A 21,272-nucleotide genomic window follows, 5' to 3' on the forward strand; every position below is an offset into this window, starting at 1 on the left:
GCCTCCCGCACCACGTTGTTTAGGAACGGCGCATTTCCTCTTGGTGAAGAAATCTTTCCTTGCAGCCTGCCTGGCCCGAGCTCCTATTCCTTTTCGAAGGCCGAGTTCGGCACAGCCCTGAAATGACCCCTTCCCTCAAGGCCGGACACATCTCTTAAAGACTACACTCCATGGGTCCCCATTCATTACATCTTACCTCCCATGAAACACAAAGGAGCTGTAGCGTGATGGGAGGAAACAACGGCCTCCTTCTCCCTCTAGGAATACCCCGTTGCCCAAGGTTACGGGCCTGGTCCGGGAGCAAGAGTTGCCCCGGATTTCTTCGCTTTGAGCTCGTGAGACAGCATATCAGGTAGGAGCGCCGAGAAGGAGACCTGCCTCTCTCTGGTTTGGAAGAGGTTAGCTTTTCTACTCAGCCTTGGAGCACAAAGACCCAGCCAATTCCCAATGACAGTTTAGGAGGTGGTTAGTGGTGCCGGTCTCTCGGCGCTTAGCCCACCGTTCAGCTACAGTCTGTAGAGTGCATTCAGGGAAGAGCAAGAAAGTCTCCCAACGCCCCGCATCTTGTGGGGAAGGAACAGCACCTTCTCTCCTCAGTGAAGACGTCCTTTCTTGCAGACTGCCAGCCTGGGACTCCTACTCCGTCTCAGAACACCGAGGTTGGCAGAGCGTTGAAATGACCCCTTCCCTCAACGCCGTACACGTCTCTTCAAGGACATAAACCCTGTGTGCCCATTCGTGATACCTCTCCGCCCTATGAAACACAGAAGAGCTGTGGCTGGATGGTAGGAAACAGTGGCCGTAGTGTCCTTCGATCAGTAAGTATCCCGTTCCAAAGGCCCCCCGTGAAAAATCTCTTGCTTTCGAGGGCCGAGGGCATACCAAGGGCTGCCAAACACAGCTAAAGGAGGCGAAATTAAGAGAAGCAGAACTTGCTCCTGAGAAACTCGTACATACCCTGAACCCAAAGCATGCCTCTTCGTGGAGACCGAAGGCCTCCCCAGCTCAGATGTTGGGCCCTGGAACACAGCGCTCACCGCTGCCGTCCAGGAGAGGTAGGCAGGGAATGTTTTCAAGTCTCGCCTGCCTCTCAGGGCCTGTTCAGCTTGAGTGGAAAATAGCCACAGCCTGCCCGAACGTCCTGCCGAGCAGCCAGTTTTACTGAGAGTGTGGCAAACGCTTCCAAGTTCTCTGAGGGAAAAAGAGGCCGTTGCTGTGGTGTGCACGGCCTTCACTGCCACTCTTTTGGAGCACAGTGCTCTCTGGGCGGGCAGGATCGTTCCTAGAGGAGGAGCATTTGAACGGACGTCTGCCCTGGTATACTTCCTACATCCGGACATCAAGTGTACCTTTCCTACGCTCCAGGCACCACCACGGTGCACAGGACTCCTCTGGTTGGTAGAAACAAGACGCAACATTTCTTCTAGGGGGCTCGTGAGGGACGAGGCCTCTTGAGGAGTTGGGCCCTCGAGTGCCGCTGAAACCACTGAGGTTGATGGCCACGTTATGTCAGCGACACATTGAGAGCATTTCAGGTTCATGGAACCCCGCGCAGTGCGCCATGAGAGAAGAAAACGCAGATGCCGCCTTGACAGGGTTAGGTTGCATTGCCTCTGTTCCCCTCCTCCGAAAAATAACTTTCCCAGAGCCAGCACAGCTTCACGTCCCGAGGAACGTTTCTGCTGTGTGCTAGGATACATGAAAGGAAACCCGGGGACGCTGGGAGACTCTGAGCTGTACGCGGCTTGAGAAACCTCCAAACCCTTCAGGGGTGAGTGTGGCACTTCTGGAGAGGGACACAGCATGTTTCCTAATGGAAACCTAGTGTGAAATTTCGGGGACCCTCTGCACAACCTTCCTCCGCCGCTTAGCTGGATGTCCTTGCCCAGAAGCGGCAGTTGCCAAGGAGTTCTCTCCCAGGAGCTCGTGAGACAGCATATCAGGCAGGAGCGCAGAGAAGGAGACCAGGCTTTCTGCGGGTTTTCAGAGGTTCGCTTTTCTGCCTTTGAGCCTTTGAACACAGAGATCCAGGCAGCTCCCAATGATACTTTAGAACTGCAGTATTGAAGGCGTCTCTTGCCATCAGCCCCCTGCTCAGCTCCCGTCTCCTAGGTGCATCCAGTGGAATAGCATACACTCTGCAGCCTCCCGCACCACGTTGTTTAGGAACGGCGCATTTCCTCTTGGTGAAGAAATCTTTCCTTGCAGCCTGCCTGGCCCGAGCTCCTATTCCTTTTCAGAAGGCCGAGTTCGGCACAGCCCTGAAATGACCCCTTCCCTCAAGGCCGGACACATCTCTTAAAGACTACACTCCATGGGTCCCCATTCATTACATCTTACCTCCCATGAAACACAAAGGAGCTGTAGCGTGATGGGAGGAAACAACGGCCTCCTTCTCCCTCTAGGAATACCCCGTTGCCCAAGGTTACGGGCCTGGTCCGGGAGCAAGAGTTGCCCCGGATTTCTTCGCTTTGAGCTCGTGAGACAGCATATCAGGTAGGAGCGCCGAGAAGGAGACCTGCCTCTCTCTGGTTTGGAAGAGGTTAGCTTTTCTACTCAGCCTTGGAGCACAAAGACCCAGCCAATTCCCAATGACAGTTTAGGAGGTGGTTAGTGGTGCCGGTCTCTCGGCGCTTAGCCCACCGTTCAGCTACAGTCTGTAGAGTGCATTCAGGGAAGAGCAAGAAAGTCTCCCAACGCCCCGCATCTTGTGGGGAAGGAACAGCACCTTCTCTCCTCAGTGAAGACGTCCTTTCTTGCAGACTGCCAGCCTGGGACTCCTACTCCGTCTCAGAACACCGAGGTTGGCAGAGCGTTGAAATTACCCCTTCCCTCAACGCCGTACACGTCTCTTCAAGGACATAAACCCTGTGTGCCCATTCGTGATACCTCTCCGCCCTATGAAACACAGAAGAGCTGTGGCTGGATGGTAGGAAACAGTGGCCGTAGTGTCCTTCGATCAGTAAGTATCCCGTTCCAAAGGCCCCCCGTGAAAAATCTCTTGCTTTCGAGGGCCGCGGGCATACCAAGAGCTGCCAAACACAGCCAAAGGAGGCGAAATTAAGAGAAGCAGAACTTGCTCCTGAGAAACTCGTACATACCCTGAACCCAAAGCATGCCTCTTCGTGGAGACCGAAGGCCTCCCCAGCTCAGATGTTGGGCCCTGGAACACAGCGCTCACCGCTGCCGTCCAGGAGAGGTAGGCAGGGGATGTTTTCAAGTCTCGCCTGCCTCTCAGGGCCTGTTCAGCTTGAGTGGAAAATAGCCACAGCCTGCCCGAACGTCCTGCCGAGCAGCCAGTTTTACTGAGAGTGTGGCAAACGCTTCCAAGTTCTCTGAGGGGAAAAGAGGCCGTTGCTGTGGTGTGCACGGCCTTCACTGCCACTCTTTTGGAGCACAGTGCTCTCTGGGCGGGCAGGATCGTTCCTAGAGGAGGAGCATTTGAACGGACGTCTGCCCTGGTATACTTCCTACATCCGGACATCGAGTGTACCTTTCCTACGCTCCAGGCACCACCACGGTGCACAGGACTCCTCTGGATGGCGAGAAACAAGACGCAACATTTCTTCTAGGGGGCTCGTGAGGGACGAGGCCTCTTGAGGAGTTGGGCCCTCGAGTGCCGCTGAAACCACTGAGGTTGATGGCCACGTTATGTCAGCGACACATTGAGAGCATTTCAGGTTCATGGAACCCCGCGCAGTGCGCCATGAGAGAAGAAAACGCAGATGCCGCCTTGACAGGGTTAGGTTGCATTGCCTCTGTTCCCCCCCTCCGAAAAATAACTTTCCCAGAGCCAGCACAGCTTCACGTCCCGAGGAACGTTTCTGCTGTGTGCTAGGATACATGAAAGGAAACCCGGGGACGCTGGGAGACTCTGAGCTGTACGCGGCTTGAGAAACCTCCAAACCCTTCAGGGGTGAGTGTGGCACTTCTGGAGAGTGACACAGCATGTTTCCTAATGGAAACCTAGTGTGACATTTCGGGGACTCTCTGCACAACCTTTCTCCGCCGCTTAGCTGGATGTCCTTGCCCAGAAGCGGCAGTTGCCAAGGAGTTCTCTCCCAGGAGCTCGTGAGACAGCATATCAGGCAGGAGCGCAGAGAAGGAGACCAGCCTTTCTGCGGGTTTTCAGAGGTTCGCTTTTCTGCCTTTGAGCCTTTGAACACAGAGATCCAGTCAGCTCCCAATGATACTTTAGAACTGCAGTATTGAAGGTGTCTCTTGCCATCAGCCCCCTGCTCAGCTCCCGTCTCCTAGGTGCATCCAGTGGAGTAGCATACACTCTGCAGCCTCCCGCACCACGTTGTTTAGGAACGGCGCATTTCCTCTTGGTGAAGAAATCTTTCCTTGCAGCCTGCCTGGCCCGAGCTCCTATTCCTTTTCAGAAGGCCGACTTCGGCACAGCCCTGAAATGACCCCTTCCCTCAAGGCCGGACACATCTCTTAAAGACTACACTCCATGGGTCCCCATTCATTACATCTTACCTCCCATGAAACACAAAGGAGCTGTAGCGTGATGGGAGGAAACAACGGCCTCCTTCTCCCTCTAGGAATACCCCGTTGCCCAAGGTTACGGGCCTGGTCCGGGAGCAACAGTTGCCCCGGATTTCTTCGCTTTGAGCTCGTGAGACAGCATATCAGGTAGGAGCGCCGAGAAGGAGACCTGCCTCTCTCTGGTTTGGAAGAGGTTAGCTTTTCTACTCAGCCTTGGAGCACAAAGACCCAGCCAATTCCCAATGACAGTTTAGGAGGTGGTTAGTGGTGCCGGTCTCTCGGCGCTTAGCCCACCGTTCAGCTACAGTCTGTAGAGTGCATTCAGGGAAGAGCAAGAAAGTCTCCCAACGCCCCGCATCTTGTGGGGAAGGAACAGCACCTTCTCTCCTCAGTGAAGACGTCCTTTCTTGCAGACTGCCAGCCTGGGACTCCTACTCCGTCTCAGAACACCGAGGTTGGCAGAGCGTTGAAATGACCCCTTCCCTCAACGCCGTACACGTCTCTTCAAGGACATAAACCCTGTGTGCCCATTCGTGATACCTCTCCGCCCTATGAAACACAGAAGAGCTGTGGCTGGATGGTAGGAAACAGTGGCCGTAGTGTCCTTCGATCAGTAAGTATCCCGTTCCAAAGGCCCCCCGTGAAAAATCTCTTGCTTTCGAGGGCCGAGGGCATACCAAGGGCTGCCAAACACAGCCAAAGGAGGCGAAATTAAGAGAAGCAGAACTTGCTCCTGAGAAACTCGTACATACCCTGAACCCAAAGCATGCCTCTTCGTGGAGACCGAAGGCCTCCCCAGCTCAGATGTTGGGCCCTGGAACACAGCGCTCACCGCTGCCGTCCAGGAGAGGTAGGCAGGGGATGTTTTCAAGTCTCGCCTGCCTCTCAGGGCATGTTCAGCTTGAGTGGAAAATAGCCACAGCCTGCCCGAACGTCCTGCCGAGCAGCCAGTTTTACTGAGAGTGTGGCAAACGCTTCCAAGTTCTCTGAGGGGAAAAGAGGCCGTTGCTGTGGTGTGCACGGCCTTCACTGCCACTCTTTTGGAGCACAGTGCTCTCTGGGCGGGCAGGATCGTTCCTAGAGGAGGAGCATTTGAACGGACGTCTGCCCTGGTATACTTCCTACATCCGGACATCGAGTGTACCTTTCCTACGCTCCAGGCACCACCACGGTGCACAGGACTCCTCTGGATGGCGAGAAACAAGACGCAACATTTCTTCTAGGGGGCTCGTGAGGGACGAGGCCTCTTGAGGAGTTGGGCCCTCGAGTGCCGCTGAAACCACTGAGGTTGATGGCCACGTTATGTCAGCGACACATTGAGAGCATTTCAGGTTCATGGAACCCCGCGCAGTGCGCCATGAGAGAAGAAAACGCAGATGCCGCCTTGACAGGGTTAGGTTGCATTGCCTCTGTTCCCCCCCTCCGAAAAATAACTTTCCCAGAGCCAGCACAGCTTCACGTCCCGAGGAACGTTTCTGCTGTGTGCTAGGATACATGAAAGGAAACCCGGGGACGCTGGGAGACTCTGAGCTGTACGCGGCTTGAGAAACCTCCAAACCCTTCAGGGGTGAGTGTGGCACTTCTGGAGAGGGACACAGCATGTTTCCTAATGGAAACCTAGTGTGACATTTCGGGGACTGTCTGCACAACCTTCCTCCGCCGCTTAGCTGGATGTCCTTGCCCAGAAGCGGCAGTTGCCAAGGAGTTCTCTCCCAGGAGCTCGTGAGACAGCATATCAGGCAGGAGCGCAGAGAAGGAGACCAGCCTTTCTGCGGGTTTTCAGAGGTTCGCTTTTCTGCCTTTGAGCCTTTGAACACAGAGATCCAGGCAGCTCCCAATGATACTTTAGAACTGCAGTATTGAAGGCGCCTCTTGCCATCAGCCCCCTGCTCAGCTCCCGTCTCCTAGGTGCATCCAGTGGAGTAGCATACACTCTGCAGCCTCCCGCACCACGTTGTTTAGGAACGGCGCATTTCCTCTTGGTGAAGAAATCTTTCCTTGCAGCCTGCCTGGCCCGAGCTCCTATTCCTTTTCAGAAGGCCGAGTTCGGCACAGCCCTGAAATGACCCCTTCCCTCAAGGCCGGACACATCTCTTAAAGACTACACTCCATGGGTCCCCATTCATTACATCTTACCTCCCATGAAACACAAAGGAGCTGTAGCGTGATGGGAGGAAACAACGGCCTCCTTCTCCCTCTAGGAATACCCCGTTGCCCAAGGTTACGGGCCTGGTCCGGGAGCAAGAGTTGCCCCGGATTTCTTCGCTTTGAGCTCGTGAGACAGCATATCAGGTAGGAGCGCCGAGAAGGAGACCTGCCTGTCTCTGGTTTGGAAGAGGTTAGCTTTTCTACTCAGCCTTGGAGCACAAAGCCCCAGCCAATTCCCAATGACAGTTTAGGAGGTGGTTACTGGTGCAGGTCTCTCGGCGCTTAGCCCCCCGTTCAGCTACAATCTGTAGAGTGCATTCAGGGAAGAGCAAGAAAGTCTCCCAACGCCCCGCATCTTGTGGGGAAGGAACAGCACCTTCTCTCCTCAGTGAAGACGTCCTTTCTTGCAGACTGCCAGCCTGGGACTCCTACTCCGTCTCAGAACACCGAGGTTGGCAGAGCGTTGAAATGACCCCTTCCCTCAACGCCGTACACGTCTCTTCAAGGACATAAACCCTGTGTGCCCATTCGTGATACCTCTCCGCCCTATGAAACACAGAAGAGCTGTGGCTGGATGGTAGGAAACAGTGGCCGTAGTGTCCTTCGATCAGTAAGTATCCCGTTCCAAAGGCCCCCCGTGAAAAATCTCTTGCTTTCGAGGGCCGAGGGCATACCAAGGGCTGCCAAACACAGCCAAAGGAGGCGAAATTAAGAGAAGCCGAACTTGCTCCTGAGAAACTCGTACATACCCTGAACCCAAAGCATGCCTCTTCGTGGAGACCGAAGGCCTCCCCAGCTCAGATGTTGGGCCCTGGAACACAGCGCTCACCGCTGCCGTCCAGGAGAGGTAGGCAGGGGATGTTTTCAAGTCTCGCCTGCCTCTCAGGGCCTGTTCAGCTTGAGTGGAAAATAGCCACAGCCTGCCCGAACGTCCTGCCGAGCAGCCAGTTTTACTGAGAGTGTGGCAAACGCTTCCAAGTTCTCTGAGGGGAAAAGAGGCCGTTGCTGTGGTGTGCACGGCCTTCACTGCCACTCTTTTGGAGCACAGTGCTCTCTGGGCGGGCAGGATCGTTCCTAGAGGAGGAGCATTTGAACGGACGTCTGCCCTGGTATACTTCCTACATCCGGACATCGAGTGTACCTTTCCTACGCTCCAGGCACCACCACGGTGCACAGGACTCCTCTGGATGGCGAGAAACAAGACGCAACATTTCTTCTAGGGGGCTCGTGAGGGACGAGGCCTCTTGAGGAGTTGGGCCCTCGAGTGCCGCTGAAACCACTGAGGTTGATGGCCACGTTATGTCAGCGACACATTGAGAGCATTTCAGGTTCATGGAACCCCGCGCAGTGCGCCATGAGAGAAGAAAACGCAGATGCCGCCTTGACAGGGTTAGGTTGCATTGCCTCTGTTCCTCCCCTCCGAAAAATAACTTTCCCAGAGCCAGCACAGCTTCACGTCCCGAGGAACGTTTCTGCTGTGTGCTAGGATACATGAAAGGAAACCCGGGGACGCTGGGAGACTCTGAGCTGTACGCGGCTTGAGAAACCTCCAAACCCTTCAGGGGTGAGTGTGGCACTTCTGGAGAGTGACACAGCATGTTTCCTAATGGAAACCTAGTGTGACATTTCGGGGACTCTCTGCACAACCTTCCTCCGCCGCTTAGCTGGATGTCCTTGCCCAGAAGCGGCAGTTGCCAAGGAGTTCTCTCCCAGGAGCTCGTGAGACAGCATATCAGGCAGGAGCGCAGAGAAGGAGACCAGCCTTTCTGCGGGTTTTCAGAGGTTCGCTTTTCTGCCTTTGAGCCTTTGAACACAGAGATCCAGGCAGCTCCCAATGATACTTTAGAACTGCAGTATTGAAGGCGTCTCTTGCCATCAGCCCCCTGCTCAGCTCCCGTCTCCTAGGTGCATCCAGTGGAGTAGCATACACTCTGCAGCCTCCCGCACCACGTTGTTTAGGAACGGCGCATTTCCTCTTGGTGAAGAAATCTTTCCTTGCAGCCTGCCTGGCCCGAGCTCCTATTCCTTTTCGAAGGCCGAGTTCGGCACAGCCCTGAAATGACCCCTTCCCTCAAGGCCGGACACATCTCTTAAAGACTACACTCCATGGGTCCCCATTCATTACATCTTACCTCCCATGAAACACAAAGGAGCTGTAGCGTGATGGGAGGAAACAACGGCCTCGTTCTCCCTCTAGGAATACCCCGTTGCCCAAGGTTACGGGCCTGGTCCGGGAGCAAGAGTTGCCCCGGATTTCTTCGCTTTGAGCTCGTGAGACAGCATATCAGGTAGGAGCGCCGAGAAGGAGACCTGCCTCTCTCTGGTTTGGAAGAGGTTAGCTTTTCTACTCAGCCTTGGAGCACAAAGACCCAGCCAATTCCCAATGACAGTTTAGGAGGTGGTTAGTGGTGCCGGTCTCTCGGCGCTTAGCCCACCGTTCAGCTACAGTCTGTAGAGTGCATTCAGGGAAGAGCAAGAAAGTCTCCCAACGCCCCGCATCTTGTGGGGAAGGAACAGCACCTTCTCTCCTCAGTGAAGACGTCCTTTCTTGCAGACTGCCAGCCTGGGACTCCTACTCCGTCTCAGAACACCGAGGTTGGCAGAGCGTTGAAATGACCCCTTCCCTCAATGCCGTACACGTCTCTTCAAGGACATAAACCCTGTGTGCCCATTCGTGATACCTCTCCGCCCTATGAAACACAGAAGAGCTGTGGCTGGATGGTAGGAAACAGTGGCCGTAGTGTCCTTCGATCAGTAAGTATCCCGTTCCAAAGGCCCCCTGTGAAAAATCTCTTGCTTTCGAGGGCCGAGGGCATACCAAGGGCTGCCAAACACAGCTAAAGGAGGCGAAATTAAGAGAAGCAGAACTTGCTCCTGAGAAACTCGTACATACCCTGAACCCAAAGCATGCCTCTTCGTGGAGACCGAAGGCCTCCCCAGCTCAGATGTTGGGCCCTGGAACACAGCGCTCACCGCTGCCGTCCAGGAGAGGTAGGCAGGGAATGTTTTCAAGTCTCGCCTGCCTCTCAGGGCCTGTTCAGCTTGAGTGGAAAATAGCCACAGCCTGCCCGAACGTCCTGCCGAGCAGCCAGTTTTACTGAGAGTGTGGCAAACGCTTCCAAGTTCTCTGAGGGAAAAAGAGGCCGTTGCTGTGGTGTGCACGGCCTTCACTGCCACTCTTTTGGAGCACAGTGCTCTCTGGGCGGGCAGGATCGTTCCTAGAGGAGGAGCATTTGAACGGACGTCTGCCCTGGTATACTTCCTACATCCGGACATCAAGTGTACCTTTCCTACGCTCCAGGCACCACCACGGTGCACAGGACTCCTCTGGTTGGTAGAAACAAGACGCAACATTTCTTCTAGGGGGTTCGTGAGGGACGAGCCCTCTTGAGGAGTTGGGCCCTCGAGTGCCGCTGAAACCACTGAGGTTGATGGCCACGTTATGTCAGCGACACATTGAGAGCATTTCAGGTTCATGGAACCCCGCGCAGTGCGCCATGAGAGAAGAAAACGCAGATGCCGCCTTGACAGGGTTAGGTTGCATTGCCTCTGTTCCCCTCCTCCGAAAAATAACTTTCCCAGAGCCAGCACAGCTTCACGTCCCGAGGAACGTTTCTGCTGTGTGCTAGGATACATGAAAGGAAACCCGGGGACGCTGGGAGACTCTGAGCTGTACGCGGCTTGAGAAACCTCCAAACCCTTCAGGGGTGAGTGTGGCACTTCTGGAGAGGGACACAGCATGTTTCCTAATGGAAACCTAGTGTGAAATTTCGGGGACCCTCTGCACAACCTTCCTCCGCCGCTTAGCTGGATGTCCTTGCCCAGAAGCGGCAGTTGCCAAGGAGTTCTCTCCCAGGAGCTCGTGAGACAGCATATCAGGCAGGAGCGCAGAGAAGGAGACCAGGCTTTCTGCGGGTTTTCAGAGGTTCGCTTTTCTGCCTTTGAGCCTTTGAACACAGAGATCCAGGCAGCTCCCAATGATACTTTAGAACTGCAGTATTGAAGGCGTCTCTTGCCATCAGCCCCCTGCTCAGCTCCCGTCTCCTAGGTGCATCCAGTGGAATAGCATACACTCTGCAGCCTCCCGCACCACGTTGTTTAGGAACGGCGCATTTCCTCTTGGTGAAGAAATCTTTCCTTGCAGCCTGCCTGGCCCGAGCTCCTATTCCTTTTCAGAAGGCCGAGTTCGGCACAGCCCTGAAATGACCCCTTCCCTCAAGGCCGGACACATCTCTTAAAGACTACACTCCATGGGTCCCCATTCATTACATCTTACCTCCCATGAAACACAAAGGAGCTGTAGCGTGATGGGAGGAAACAACGGCCTCCTTCTCCCTCTAGGAATACCCCGTTGCCCAAGGTTACGGGCCTGGTCCGGGAGCAAGAGTTGCCCCGGATTTCTTCGCTTTGAGCTCGTGAGACAGCATATCAGGTAGGAGCGCCGAGAAGGAGACCTGCCTCTCTCTGGTTTGGAAGAGGTTAGCTTTTCTACTCAGCCTTGGAGCACAAAGACCCAGCCAATTCCCAATGACAGTTTAGGAGGTGGTTAGTGGTGCCGGTCTCTCGGCGCTTAGCCCACCGTTCAGCTACAGTCTGTAGAGTGCATTCAGGGAAGAGCAAGAAAATCTCCCAACGCCCCGCATCTTGTGGGGAAGGAACAGCACCTTCTCTCCTCAGTGAAGACGTCCTTTCTTGCAGACTGCCAGCCTGGGACTCCTACTCCGTCTCAGAACACCGAGGTTGGCAGAGCGTTGAAATTACCCCTTCCCTCAACGCCGTACACGTCTCTTCAAGGACATAAACCCTGTGTGCCCATTCGTGATACCTCTCCGCCCTATGAAACACAGAAGAGCTGTGGCTGGATGGTAGGAAACAGTGGCCGTAGTGTCCTTCGATCAGTAAGTATCCCGTTCCAAAGGCCCCCCGTGAAAAATCTCTTGCTTTCGAGGGCCGCGGGCATACCAAGCGCTGCCAAACACAGCCAAAGGAGGCGAAATTAAGAGAAGCAGAACTTGCTCCTGAGAAACTCGTACATACCCTGAACCCAAAGCATGCCTCTTCGTGGAGACCGAAGGCCTCCCCAGCTCAGATGTTGGGCCCTGGAACACAGCGCTCACCGCTGCCGTCCAGGAGAGGTAGGCAGGGGATGTTTTCAAGTCTCGCCTGCCTCTCAGGGCCTGTTCAGCTTGAGTGGAAAATAGCCACAGCCTGCCCGAACGTCCTGCCGAGCAGCCAGTTTTACTGAGAGTGTGGCAAACGCTTCCAAGTTCTCTGAGGGGAAAAGAGGCCGTTGCTGTGGTGTGCACGGCCTTCACTGCCACTCTTTTGGAGCACAGTGCTCTCTGGGCGGGCAGGATCGTTCCTAGAGGAGGAGCATTTGAACGGACGTCTGCCCTGGTATACTTCCTACATCCGGACATCGAGTGTACCTTTCCTACGCTCCAGGCACCACCACGGTGCACAGGACTCCTCTGGATGGCGAGAAACAAGACGCAACATTTCTTCTAGGGGGCTCGTGAGGGACGAGGCCTCTTGAGGAGTTGGGCCCTCGAGTGCCGCTGAAACCACTGAGGTTGATGGCCACGTTATGTCAGCGACACATTGAGAGCATTTCAGGTTCATGGAACCCCGCGCAGTGCGCCATGAGAGAAGAAAACGCAGATGCCGCCTTGACAGGGTTAGGTTGCATTGCCTCTGTTCCCCCCCTCCGAAAAATAACTTTCCCAGAGCCAGCACAGCTTCACGTCCCGAGGAACGTTTCTGCTGTGTGCTAGGATACATGAAAGGAAACCCGGGGACGCTGGGAGACTCTGAGCTGTACGCGGCTTGAGAAACCTCCAAACCCTTCAGGGGTGAGTGTGGCACTTCTGGAGAGTGACACAGCATGTTTCCTAATGGAAACCTAGTGTGACATTTCGGGGACTCTCTGCACAACCTTTCTCCGCCGCTTAGCTGGATGTCCTTGCCCAGAAGCGGCAGTTGCCAAGGAGTTCTCTCCCAGGAGCTCGTGAGACAGCATATCAGGCAGGAGCGCAGAGAAGGAGACCAGCCTTTCTGCGGGTTTTCAGAGGTTCGCTTTTCTGCCTTTGAGCCTTTGAACACAGAGATCCAGTCAGCTCCCAATGATACTTTAGAACTGCAGTATTGAAGGTGTCTCTTGCCATCAGCCCCCTGCTCAGCTCCCGTCTCCTAGGTGCATCCAGTGGAGTAGCATACACTCTGCAGCCTCCCGCACCACGTTGTTTAGGAACGGCGCATTTCCTCTTGGTGAAGAAATCTTTCCTTGCAGCCTGCCTGGCCCGAGCTCCTATTCCTTTTCAGAAGGCCGAGTTCGGCACAGCCCTGAAATGACCCCTTCCCTCAAGGCCGGACACATCTCTTAAAGACTACACTCCATGGGTCCCCATTCATTACATCTTACCTCCCATGAAACACAAAGGAGCTGTAGCGTGATGGGAGGAAACAACGGCCTCCTTCTCCCTCTAGGAATACCCCGTTGCCCAAGGTTACGGGCCTGGTCCGGGAGCAAGAGTTGCCCCGGATTTCTTCGCTTTGAGCTCGTGAGACAGCATATCAGGTAGGAGCGCCGAGAAGGAGACCTGCCTCTCTCTGGTTTGGAAGAGGTTAGCTTTTCTACTCAGCCTTGGAGCACAAAGACCCAGCCAATTCCCAATGACAGTTTAGGAGGTGGTTAGTGGTGCCGGTCTCTCGGCGCTTAGCCCACCGTTCAGCTACAGTCTGTAGAGTGCATTCAGGGAAGAGCAAGAAAGTCTCCCAACGCCCCGCATCTTGTGGGGAAGGAACAGCACCTTCTCTCCTCAGTGAAGACGTCCTTTCTTGCAGACTGCCAGCCTGGGACTCCTACTCCGTCTCAGAACACCGAGGTTGGCAGAGCGTTGAAATGACCCCTTCCCTCAACGCCGTACACGTCTCTTCAAGGACATAAACCCTGTGTGCCCATTCGTGATACCTCTCCGCCCTATGAAACACAGAAGAGCTGTGGCTGGATGGTAGGAAACAGTGGCCGTAGTGTCCTTCGATCAGTAAGTATCCCGTTCCAAAGGCCCCCCGTGAAAAATCTCTTGCTTTCGAGGGCCGAGGGCATACCAAGGGCTGCCAAACACAGCCAAAGGAGGCGAAATTAAGAGAAGCAGAACTTGCTCCTGAGAAACTCGTACATACCCTGAACCCAAAGCATGCCTCTTCGTGGAGACCGAAGGCCTCCCCAGCTCAGATGTTGGGCCCTGGAACACAGCGCTCACCGCTGCCGTCCAGGAGAGGTAGGCAGGGGATGTTTTCAAGTCTCGCCTGCCTCTCAGGGCCTGTTCAGCTTGAGTGGAAAATAGCCACAGCCTGCCCGAACGTCCTGCCGAGCAGCCAGTTTTACTGAGAGTGTGGCAAACGCTTCCAAGTTCTCTGAGGGGAAAAGAGGCCGTTGCTGTGGTGTGCACGGCCTTCACTGCCACTCTTTTGGAGCACAGTGCTCTCTGGGCGGGCAGGATCGTTCCTAGAGGAGGAGCATTTGAACGGACGTCTGCCCTGGTATACTTCCTACATCCGGACATCGAGTGTACCTTTCCTACGCTCCAGGCACCACCACGGTGCACAGGACTCCTCTGGATGGCGAGAAACAAGACGCAACATTTCTTCTAGGGGGCTCGTGAGGGACGAGGCCTCTTGAGGAGTTGGTCCCTCGAGTGCCGCTGAAACCACTGAGGTTGATGGCCACGTTATGTCAGCGACACATTGAGAGCATTTCAGGTTCATGGAACCCCGCGCAGTGCGCCATGAGAGAAGAAAACGCAGATGCCGCCTTGACAGGGTTAGGTTGCATTGCCTCTGTTCCCCCCCTCCGAAAAATAACTTTCCCAGAGCCAGCACAGCTTCACGTCCCGAGGAACGTTTCTGCTGTGTGCTAGGATACATGAAAGGAAACCCGCGGACGCTGGGAGACTCTGAGCTGTACGCGGCTTGAGAAACCTCCAAACCCTTCAGGGGTGAGTGTGGCACTTCTGGAGAGTGACACAGCATGTTTCCTAATGGAAACCTAGTGTGACATTTCGGGGACTCTCTGCACAACCTTCCTCCGCCGCTTAGCTGGATGTCCTTGCCCAGAAGCGGCAGTTGCCAAGGAGTTCTCTCCCAGGAGCTCGTGAGACAGCATATCAGGCAGGAGCGCAGAGAAGGAGACCAGCCTTTCTGTGGGTTTTCAGAGGTTCGCTTTTCTGCCTTTGAGCCTTTGAACACAGAGATCCAGTCAGCTCCCAATGATACTTTAGAACTGCAGTATTGAAGGCGCCTCTTGCCATCAGCCCCCTGCTCAGCTCCCGTCTCCTAGGTGCATCCAGTGGAGTAGCATACACCCTGCAGCCTCCCGCACCACGTTGTTTAGGAACGGCGCATTTCCTCTTGGTGAAGAAATCTTTCCTTGCAGCCTGCCTGGCCCGAGCTCCTATTCCTTTTCAGAAGGCCGAGTTCGGCACAGCCCTGAAATGACCCCTTCCCTCAAGGCCGGACACATCTCTTAAAGACTACACTCCATGGGTCCCCATTCATTACATCTTACCTCCCATGAAACACAAAGGAGCTGTAGCGTGATGGGAGGAAACAACGGCCTCCTTCTCCCTCTAGGAATACCCCGTTGCCCAAGGTTACGGGCCTGGTCCGGGAGCAAGAGTTGCCCCGGATTTCTTCGCTTTGAGCTCGTGAGACAGCATATCAGGTAGGAGCGCCGAGAAGGAGACCTGCCTCTCTCTGGTTTGGAAGAGCTTTTCTACTCAGCCTTGGAGCACAAAGACCCAGCCAATTCCCAATGACAGTTTAGGAGGTGGTTAGTGGTGCCGGTCTCTCGGCGCTTAGCCCACCGTTCAGCTACAGTCTGTAGAGTGCATTCAGGGAAGAGCAAGAAAGTCTCCCAACGCCCTGCATCTTGTGGGGAAGGAACAGCACCTTCTCTCCTCAGTGAAGACGTCCTTTCTTGCAGACTGCCAGCCTGGGACTCCTACTCCGTCTCAGAACACCGAGGTTGGCAGAGCGTTGAAATGACCCCTTCCCTCAACGCCGTACACGTCTCTTCAAGGACATAAACCCTGTGTGCCCATTCGTGATACCTCTCCGCCCTATGAAACACAGAAGAGCTGTGGCTGGATGGTAGGAAACAGTGGCCGTAGTGTCCTTCGATCAGTAAGTATCCCGTTCCAAAGGCCCCCCGTGAAAAATCTCTTGCTTTCGAGGGCCGAGGGCATACCAAGGGCTGCCAAACACAGCTAAAGGAGGCGAAATTAAGAGAAGCAGAACTTGCTCCTGAGAAACTCGTACATACCCTGAACCCAAAGCATGCCTCTTCGTGGAGACCGAAGGCCTCCCCAGCTCAGATGTTGGGCCCTGGAACACAGCGCTCACCGCTGCCGTCCAGGAGAGGTAGGCAGGGGATGTTTTCAAGTCTCGCCTGCCTCTCAGGGCCTGTTCAGCTTGAGTGGAAAATAGCCACAGCCTGCCCGAACGTCCTGCCGAGCAGCCAGTTTTACTGAGAGTGTGGCAAACGCTTCCAAGTTCTCTGAGGGGAAAAGAGGCCGTTGCTGTGGTGTGCACGGCCTTCACTGCCACTCTTTTGGAGCACAGTGCTCTCTGGGCGGGCAGGATCGTTCCTAGAGGAGGAGCATTTGAACGGACGTCTACCCTGGTATACTTCCTACATCCGGACATCGAGTGTACCTTTCCTACGCTCCAGGCACCACCACGGTGCACAGGACTCCTCTGGATGGCGAGAAACAAGACGCAACATTTCTTCTAGGGGGCTCGTGAGGGACGAGGCCTCTTGAGGAGTTGGTCCCTCGAGTGCCGCTGAAACCACTGAGGTTGATGGCCACGTTATGTCAGCGACACATTGAGAGCATTTCAGGTTCATGGAACCCCGCGCAGTGCGCCATGAGAGAAGAAAACGCAGATGCTGCCTTGACATGGTTAGGTTGCATTGCCTCTGTTTCCCCCCCTCCGAAAAATAACTTTCCCAGAGCCAGCACAGCTTCACGTCCCGAGGAACGTTTCTGCTGTGTGCTAGGATACATGAAAGGAAACCCGGGGACGCTGGGAGACTCTGAGCTGTACGCGGCTTGAGAAACCTCCAAACCCTTCAGGGGTGAGTGTGGCACTTCTGGAGAGTGACACAGCATGTTTCCTAATGGAAACCTAGTGTGACATTTCGGGGACTCTCTGCACAACCTTCCTCCGCCGCTTAGCTGGATGTCCTTGCCCAGAAGCGGCAGTTGCCAAGGAGTTCTCTCCCAGGAGCTCGTGAGACAGCATATCAGGCAGGAGCGCAGAGAAGGAGACCAGCCTTTCTGCGGGTTTTCAGAGGTTCGCTTTTCTGCCTTTGAGCCTTTGAACACAGAGATCCAGTCAGCTCCCAATGATACTTTAGAACTGCAGTATTGAAGGCGTCTCTTGCCATCAGCCCCCTGCTCAGCTCCCGTCTCCTAGGTGCATCCAGTGGAGTAGCATACACCCTGCAGCCTCCCGCACCACGTTGTTTAGGAACGGCGCATTTCCTCTTGGTGAAGAAATCTTTCCTTGCAGCCTGCCTGGCCCGAGCTCCTATTCCTTTTCAGAAGGCCGAGTTCGGCACAGCCCTGAAATGACCCCTTCCCTCAAGGCCGGACACATCTCTTAAAGACTACACTCCATGGGTCCCCATTCATTACATCTTACCTCCCATGAAACACAAAGGAGCTATAGCGTGATGGGAGGAAACAACGGCTTCCTTCTCCCTCTAAGAACACCCCGTTGCCCAAGGTTACGGGCCTGGTCCGGGAGCAACAGTTGCCCCGGATTTCTTCGCTTTGAGCTCGTGAGACAGCATATCAGGTAGGAGCGCCGAGAAGGAGACCTGCCTCTCTCTGGTTTGGAAGAAGTTAGCTTTTCTACTCAGCCTTGGAGCACAAAGACCCAGCCAATTCCCAATGACAGTTTAGGAGGTGGTTAGTGGTGCCGGTCTCTCGGCGCTTAGCCCACCGTTCAGCTACAGTCTGTAGAGTGCATTCAGGGAAGAGCAAGAAAGTCTCCCAACGCCCCGCATCTTGTGGGGAAGGAACAGCACCTTCTCTCCTCAGTGAAGACGTCCTTTCTTGCAGACTGCCAGCCTGGGACTCCTACTCCGTCTCAGAACACCGAGGTTGGCAGAGCGTTGAAATGACCCCTTCCCTCAACGCCGTACACGTCTCTTCAAGGACATAAACCCTGTGTGCCCATTCGTGATACCTCTCCGCCCTATGAAACACAGAAGAGCTGTGGCTGGATGGTAGGAAACAGTGGCCGTAGTGTCCTTCGATCAGTAAGTATCCCGTTCCAAAGGCCCCCCGTGAAAAATCTCTTGCTTTCGAGGGCCGAGGGCATACCAAGGGCTGCCAAACACAGCTAAAGGAGGCGAAATTAAGAGAAGCAGAACTTGCTCCTGAGAAACTCGTACATACCCTGAACCCAAAGCATGCCTCTTCGTGGAGACCGAAGGCCTCCCCAGCTCAGATGTTGGGCCCTGGAACACAGCGCTCACCGCTGCCGTCCAGGAGAGGTAGGCAGGGAATGTTTTCAAGTCTCGCCTGCCTCTCAGGGCCTGTTCAGCTTGAGTGGAAAATAGCCACAGCCTGCCCGAACGTCCTGCCGAGCAGCCAGTTTTACTGAGAGTGTGGCAAACGCTTCCAAGTTCTCTGAGGGGAAAAGAGGCCGTTGCTGTGGTGTGCACGGCCTTCACTGCCACTCTTTTGGAGCACAGTGCTCTCTGGGCGGGCAGGATCGTTCCTAGAGGAGGAGCATTTGAACGGACGTCTGCCCTGGTATACTTCCTACATCCGGACATCGAGTGTACCTTTCCTACGCTCCAGGCACCACCAGGGTGCACAGGACTCCTCTGGATGGCGAGAAACAAGACGCAACATTTCTTCTAGGGGGCTCGTGAGGGACGAGGCCTCTTGAGGAGTTGGGCCCTCGAGTGCCGCTGAAACCACTGACGTTGATGGCCACGTTATGTCAGCGACACATTGAGAGCATTTCAGGTTCATGGAACCCCGCGCAGTGCGCCATGAGAGAAGAAAACGCAGATGCCGCCTTGACAGGGTTAGGTTGCATTGCCTCTGTTCCCCCCCTCCGAAAAATAACTTTCCCAGAGCCAGCACAGCTTCACGTCCCGAGGAACGTTTCTGCTGTGTGCTAGGATACATGAAAGGAAACCCGGGGACGCTGGGAGACTCTGAGCTGTACGCGGCTTGAGAAACCTCCAAACCCTTCAGGGGTGAGTGTGGCACTTCTGGAGAGTGACACAGCATGTTTCCTAATGGAAACCTAGTGTGACATTTCGGGGACTCTCTGCACAACCTTCCTCCGCCGCTTAGCTGGATGTCCTTGCCCAGAAGCGGCAGTTGCCAAGGAGTTCTCTCCCAGGAGCTCGTGAGACAGCATATCAGGCAGGAGCGCAGAGAAGGAGACCAGCCTTTCTGTGGGTTTTCAGAGGTTCGCTTTTCTGCCTTTGAGCCTTTGAACACAGAGATCCAGTCAGCTCCCAATGATACTTTAGAACTGCAGTATTGAAGGCGCCTCTTGCCATCAGCCCCCTGCTCAGCTCCCGTCTCCTAGGTGCATCCAGTGGAGTAGCATACACCCTGCAGCCTCCCGCACCACGTTGTTTAGGAACGGCGCATTTCCTCTTGGTGAAGAAATCTTTCCTTGCAGCCTGCCTGGCCCGAGCTCCTATTCCTTTTCAGAAGGCCGAGTTCGGCACAGCCCTGAAATGACCCCTTCCCTCAAGGCCGGACACATCTCTTAAAGACTACACTCCATGGGTCCCCATTCATTACATCTTACCTCCCATGAAACACAAAGGAGCTGTAGCGTGATGGGAGGAAACAACGGCCTCCTTCTCCCTCTAGGAATACCCCGTTGCCCAAGGTTACGGGCCTGGTCCGGGAGCAAGAGTTGCCCCGGATTTCTTCGCTTTGAGCTCGTGAGACAGCATATCAGGTAGGAGCGCCGAGAAGGAGACCTGCCTCTCTCTGGTTTGGAAGAGCTTTTCTACTCAGCCTTGGAGCACAAAGACCCAGCCAATTCCCAATGACAGTTTAGGAGGTGGTTAGTGGTGCCGGTCTCTCGGCGCTTAGCCCACCGTTCAGCTACAGTCTGTAGAGTGCATTCAGGGAAGAGCAAGAAAGTCTCCCAACGCCCTGCATCTTGTGGGGAAGGAACAGCACCTTCTCTCCTCAGTGAAGACGTCCTTTCTTGCAGACTGCCAGCCTGGGACTCCTACTCCGTCTCAGAACACCGAGGTTGGCAGAGCGTTGAAATGACCCCTTCCCTCAACGCCGTACACGTCTCTTCAAGGACATAAACCCTGTGTGCCCATTCGTGATACCCCTCCGCCCTATGAAACACAGAAGATCTGTGGCTGGATGGTAGGAAACAGTGGCCGTAGTGTCCTTCGATCAGTAAGTATCCCGTTCCAAAGGCCCCCCGTGAAAAATCTCTTGCTTTCGAGGGCCGAGGGCATACCAAGGGCTGCCAAACACAGCTAAAGGAGGCGAAATTAAGAGAAGCAGAACTTGCTCCTGAGAAACTCGTACATACCCTGAACCCAAAGCATGCCTCTTCGTGGAGACCGAAGGCCTCCCCAGCTCAGATGTTGGGCCCTGGAACACAGCGCTCACCGCTGCCGTCCAGGAGAGGTAGGCAGGGGATGTTTTCAAGTCTCGCCTGCCTCTCAGGGCCTGTTCAGCTTGAGCGGAAAATAGCCACAGCCTGCCGGAACGTCCTGCCGAGCAGCCAGTTTTACTGAGAGTGTGGCAAACGCTTCCAAGTTCTCTGAGGGGAAAAGAGGCCGTTGCTGTGGTGTGCACGGCCTTCACTGCCACTCTTTTGGAGCACAGTGCTCTCTGGGCGGGCAGGATCGTTCCTAGAGGAGGAGCATTTGAACGGACGTCTACCCTGGTATACTTCCTACATCCGGACATCGAGTGTACCTTTCCTACGCTCCAGGCACCACCACGGTGCACAGGACTCCTCTGGATGGCGAGAAACAAGACGCAACATTTCTTCTAGGGGGCTCGTGAGGGACGAGGCCTCTTGAGGAGTTGGTCCCTCGAGTGCCGCTGAAACCACTGAGGTTGATGGCCACGTTATGTCAGCGACACATTGAGAGCATTTCAGGTTCATGGAACCCCGCGCAGTGCGCCATGAGAGAAGAAAACGCAGATGCTGCCTTGACATGGTTAGGTTGCATTGCCTCTGTTTCCCCCCCTCCGAAAAATAACTTTCCCAGAGCCAGCACAGCTTCACGTCCCGAGGAACGTTTCTGCTGTGTGCTAGGATACATGAAAGGAAACCCGGGGACGCTGGGAGACTCTGAGCTGTACGCGGCTTGAGAAACCTCCAAACCCTTCAGGGGTGAGTGTGGCACTTCTGGAGAGTGACACAGCATGTTTCCTAATGGAAACCTAGTGTGACATTTCGGGGACTATCTGCACAACCTTCCTCCGCCGCTTAGCTTGATGTCCTTGCCCAGAAGCGGCAGTTGCCAAGGAGTTCTCTCCCAGGAGCTCGTGAGACAGCATATCAGGCAGGAGCGCAGAGAAGGAGACCAGCCTTTCTGC

The sequence above is a fragment of the Eschrichtius robustus genome, chromosome 11 (genome assembly GCF_028021215.1).
Source record: "Eschrichtius robustus isolate mEscRob2 chromosome 11, mEscRob2.pri, whole genome shotgun sequence".
Classification (NCBI taxonomy): domain Eukaryota; kingdom Metazoa; phylum Chordata; class Mammalia; order Artiodactyla; family Eschrichtiidae; genus Eschrichtius; species Eschrichtius robustus.